The sequence below is a fragment of the Harmonia axyridis genome, chromosome 3 (assembly GCF_914767665.1).
Source record: "Harmonia axyridis chromosome 3, icHarAxyr1.1, whole genome shotgun sequence".
Lineage (NCBI taxonomy): Eukaryota > Metazoa > Arthropoda > Insecta > Coleoptera > Coccinellidae > Harmonia > Harmonia axyridis.
The window spans coordinates 32,806,530-32,812,429 of NC_059503.1; positions in this window are offsets into that span (position 1 = coordinate 32,806,530).

Genomic DNA, 5,900 nt, shown 5'->3' on the forward strand with positions numbered 1-5,900 from the left:
AATATTGTCTGAGTCTGAGATAAATATAATATGTTATGTGTTAACCGTTCTTTTAACTAGTTAATATACAGGGTGTATCAGTTTTAATCGTTAAAAATTTAATGGGATATTCTCCTCGTTGTCCTCATTCTGAAAAATCTATATTATATACCTCTATCTCGATCCCTCATCGATCGATAATTTAGATGTGACCGAATTGCACGCCACTGCAATCGAATGGCACGCCCCAAAATCGAAAATATCTTGAAAAATGGCCCTCAGGGAGTAGGGTAGGCATGCAAAATTTCGTCCAAGCTTTTTATGGAAGCATTGCATAAAAATGATTTTTTCTTGTGAACTTCAACACTCTGTTTCTCTCTTAGGGATCGAGATAGAGGTATATAATATACATTTTTCCGAATCAGGACAACGAGGAGACTATGCCATTAAATTTTTAACGATCAAAACTGATACACCCTGTATTACAAGGTGTAGTGAAAAGGAATACATTATTTTTCATGAAAAACAAGGCTTTAATTGCTATAGTCAGAATGATCCGATTAAGGTCAAATATGCGCCGTTTTGTTCGAAAACTTGTTGCGATTTCGAAAGTAATATGGAATTCACTTGGTGCCAGGTCCGGACTATAAGGTGGATGCATAAAAACCTCGGTGAGTCACTATCGAAGAGTGTGAGTTGGCGTTATCTTGATGGAACCCAATTCCTCTCCTACTAGCCAAAGCTGGCCGCTTCTGGACGATTGCTTTCTTCAGAGGGTCGAATTGTTGACAGTACAGTTCCGAATTATCAATTGTGCCGTATGGGACCAGCTCATAGTGAATAATTTCCTGACAATCCCACCAAATACACAGCAAATTCTTTCTGGTCGACAATCCTAGCTTGGCCACCGATTCCGCCAGCTCACCTCGTTTCGACCACGACCGTTTTCGCTTGACGTTGTCGTACGTGATCCACTTCTCATCGGCGATCACTAACCGCTTCAAAAATGAGTCGATTTTGTTGCGATTCAGCAGCGATCCGTAGATGGAAATTCGATCCATAAGTTTTTTTGCGTTAACTCGTGTAGTACTCATACATCGAGCTTCTTCTCGAGATCAGCCGGACTCGACAATGCCCATGATCTTATCGACATTTTCGACAATTAGCCTTTCAGTGCGTGATGCATCATCGACATCAAAATTACCGAAACAAATTCGACGAAACCAAAATTGCACCTGATTGACTGTTACAGTATCAGGACCATAAACACTATTAACATTTTCAGCCGCTTGACTTCCATATTTGCCTTTATCGAAGAAAAACTGTAAACTATAGCGTATTTTCTCTTTGCTAGTGTCCATGTTTGACTCGCGCTTAAACTAAACTCAGTCAACTAATCACAACACTATCAGAAAAGTTTTTCTAGGAAAAATCTTAAAATTCTAACGCCATCTTTATGTCAATTTTCAGAACTACGAGTATGAGATCTTTGACTCGAAGTATCGGGCCTCCTAGGCTCCTATTGCCTTTGATACAATTAGGAAGGTTCAATAAATGAAATGTTGAGTTGTTAAGGGCTGCAGTGCCAAAGATGAAGGAAGCCATTTTGATCTCCAACCTTCTGAGGAGATGGCACCTGAAGAAGAAGAAGAATAAATGAACCATTCCCAAATTGGACAAGATTCATTACGAACACTATTTCGCGAATGCTAGACTTATTGGTTAATTATTCGTTTCTCTGTTGAGAACTTACAACTCGAAAGTTTTATACAGCACGGCGCCAATTTTCACCTCTCCCACTTGCCCCTAATTTAATTACCGAACATTCATCGGATATTCCCGAAGTTGTTGGCCTTATGCAACGTCCCAATAAATAAACTAACCCACTTCTCCGGAAGATTTATCGCACGGACGTGAATCCGCGAGGCTCCAGCTTCCGACGAATTTATTGCAGCCCAGTAATTTTCATTAGATGTTATCCCCGAACTTCCTTTCCTTTTCACGAAACAAAGGCGCTGATCTTTCTCCGGGGAAATTTCAAGGCAGGATCGTAACGAAGCAACTGGACGCTGCGTTTCTTCGATATAAATTAAAAGTTTTCTTTTTTTAGAAATTTTTACAGAAGCCTTACTGTGATATAGATGATTTTTTTCTGTGATTCTGCGGCAAATCTGTTCGTTCTGTCAACAAAATCGTGCAGGATCAGTTGCACACAGATTTAACGGTTTTATTTCATTATTATACAAGGTGATAAAGATTTCAGTTCAATAACTTTGGCGTCGGATAGAACAACTTTTGTCATGGAAAAAGCTCATATAAACATTTATCCTTTTCGATATATATAGTATTAGTATTATTTTATTGTTTTAATTTTTAGGTATTGAAGTCCAAAAAAAGAGATACTGGCGACCAGGCAAACTATAGACTCATATCAGTACTCCCGGTTGTATCAAAGGTTTTCGAGGCAGCACTCAGGGAACGTCTTGTCAAATTTTTGGAGAGAAAATCACTACCCCATGCAGGCCAACACGGCTTCAGGCAGCATAAATCAACAATTACTGCAATGATAGACGTTCTCGAAACTGTGTTGGAGGCATACAATTGTTCTGAGGAGGTAGAAATAGTGAATAGCAAGGCTTTTGATAGTGTCTGTCATGGAATACTCTTGGAAAAACTGGACTTTTATGGAGTACGAGGAATGACAAATCGGCTATTCTACTCTTATCTAACGGATAGATATCAATCGGTAAAGTGTAATAACTCTAGATCTAATCTGAAAAAAAATGAATGTGGGGTTCCCCAAGGATCTATACTGCGCCGAATACTTTACTTATTGTATACCAATGACCTTTTCCATAATATAACTTCTAGGAAGAATTGCAGCTATGCCGATGATACGATTATTCTTAATAAATCAGAATCAAGAAGTAAACTCCATGAAATGACAAAAACTAGTGAAAAAGAAGCGAAGAGATGATTTTCAGCGAATGGACTACTGATGAATGGCACTAAAACACAGAGGATAGGGTTCACTAGCAAAGAGCAAACTGATTCGTCTATGGTGTATTTAGGTTTGGAGTTTCAGCCTTCTTTGAGTTGGAATAAACATGTAGACAACCTCTGCAAAAAATTATCGACTTCCATATTCCTGATCAGAAGAATGAGACAAATAGCAAATACCAACATCGCTAAACTCACATGTTACTCAAGTTTCCACAGTCTGATGACATATGGTATTATTCTGTGGGGACAGTCTGTGGAGGCCAAAAAAGTGCTTCTCAAACAGAAGAGTGCTATAAGGGCTATTTACAATATGAAAACAACAGACTCTTGCAGAAAAATTTTTAAGAGGGAAGGGATACTCACCGCTACTTCGGTTTTCATACTCACATGCGTCAAATATGTATGTTCACCAACATCAAGATAAGTTTCCTAAAAACTCTCACTTCCATAGCTATAATATACGAGAGAAACAACATTTTTCTATACCACAAGCAAGAATAGGGAAGACACAGCAAGGTCCTAATTACACATGTCTCAAATTGTATAACAAGCTCCCAAGTTATGTAAAAGAGTTAAACTTACCTGCCTTCACCAGGAAAGTGAAAAAGTTGCTTTTGGAAGAGACTATATACGAGTTGAACGAATTCTACGACTTTTATTTTTAAATGTTTCAACTATATTATAATTTTATATATACTATAACTGTATTATACTATAGGTGTATGTTTTACGAACTTGACAAGCCATGTAATTCTTTGATGGCAAATATTTACACATGATGTATGTTTTACTAAATAATAATAAATAATAATAATAAATAATGGTTCGATATAGTCAAATGTCTCCTGCCATATATAGGGGTGCGATGATCCTTTTCTATGGAAAATCTACGACAATGTTTTGTTTTCAAGAAAATTATTCCATTTCTAAAATTAACCGAGTTATATATGATAATAAAGGTTTTTTAATTGTTTTTCAAAGAATGTCCCGTTTTCGAGATAATCGGGTACAAAACAAACATTATCTACACAAATAAAATTTCCCATTATTCTCAGTTAAGTGGAAAAGCTAGTAGCTTGCAGACTTCGCTGGGGTTAAAGTGAAAACCTTACTTTTGCCTATACGCGTAGGATTTCTCCTCGCCGTCGGCTTCTCACTCCTCGCTAAGAGGAACATTCACTCAATCCCAGATATTTAAAATATCAGAAGGGTAGATCTCGGTCGTGTCCGGTCCTTGTGGTCCCCCTGGTTCTCGTCGAACTTCTGGTCCTCTTACACGTGATCCTTGGACCTGTCCTTCGCTTCCAAGGAATTTTCTCACCGTCCTTGCAGTACCTAAAAGAACAGCTTTTTGCATTATATTACATATATACTCACTAAGTCCCAGTTGCTTGATATTCCTCTTGAGATTTTTGGGCACTATTCCAGTTGTTGAGATGATAATTGGAATAGTTTTCGTTGATATCATTCCCCACTGGCGCTTTATCTGAAATTCGAGGTCCCTATATTTTGAAATTTTTTCGACCTCCTTTTGACGCAGGTTGTTGTTATTTGGTATTGCTACGTCAACGAGTAATGCTGTCTTTTGATGTTTAGCGACTAGTAATATATCTGGTCTATTGTGAGGGACTGTTTTATCAGTCAAAACTGTACGATCCCAGTACAGCTTATAGCGTTCGTTTTCCAGGATGGTCTCCGGTCGGTACTTGTAATATGGCATTTTTTCAGAATGAATTAGTTTTAATATAGTTGCCAATTCTTGGTGTAGTATCTTTCCTACTGCATCGTGCCTCTCTTTATATTCATTTCCTGCAAACATTTGACATCCTCCCGTGATATGTTGTATTGTCTCATTTGTTGGACATCCATATCGGCATCGATCGTCAGTAATAGTTCGATCCTTTATGATATGCCTGCAGTAATTTCTAGTTGAGATCACTTGATCTTGGATGGCTAAAAGAAAACCTTCCGTTCCTGGGTACATTGCACCTGATGTGAGCCAACGCTTCAATGTCGACATGATTCCGGTTCACCTCGTTGAAATGTCTTCCATGCAGGGGCTTCTCTCTCCATCTTCCCAGTTTTTCTTGGTTTGTCTGGTGGTTGAATGAAAATTGCTCCTTGTAAAGTTGTAAAGGTGTTGATTCGTCTGCTCCACACAGTATTTTGTAGAACTCTGATGTACTTGCTTGATCTCTGAAGTATTCCCGTAAGCTTTCTATCTGCCCACTAGCAAGTTCCATGATGTCCGTAAGACCTTTGCCTCCTTTATTTTTCGGCAGTGTAGTCCTCTCAATGCTGCTTTTCGGATGGTGCTTGTTTGCTTTTGTCATCAACGTTCTCATTTTACGTTGCAAGTTTTCGATGTCTGTTTTGCTCCATGGAACTATACCGAATGACTTTTATTATTGTTATTATTAGTGATGAATGAAAGTACAAAAAAGTTTATTAGAACGCTTTCAGATAACATTTCATTAATATTATGGAAATGTCAAGATTGAGTTTATCTAACTCTCCCTGGATATCTAAGGGGAAATTTGAATAATTTATTTTCGTGGATAATGATTGCTTTGTATCCGATTATATCAGAAATGATACATTCCATGAAAAAAAATTCGAGAGATTTCTTCTTAGTAAAACCCTGATGATATATCATGATATATCTACGACATGGGATTATTTTGGCTGAAGACACATACTTGATTCGAAATATTACATTTTCTAGAATCATAAACTATGAAAAATGAATATTGGTACTCGGAACTCTGTTATCTGGAAAATTTATGATACAGAAAACAGTACTACCAACCAACATTTTTCAATGTAAAAATCACTAAACGTTATTCATGAAAATATTTCGTTAATCCGCAATCAAATTTACAACACTAACTTATAAAAATGACAAATGATGATGATTC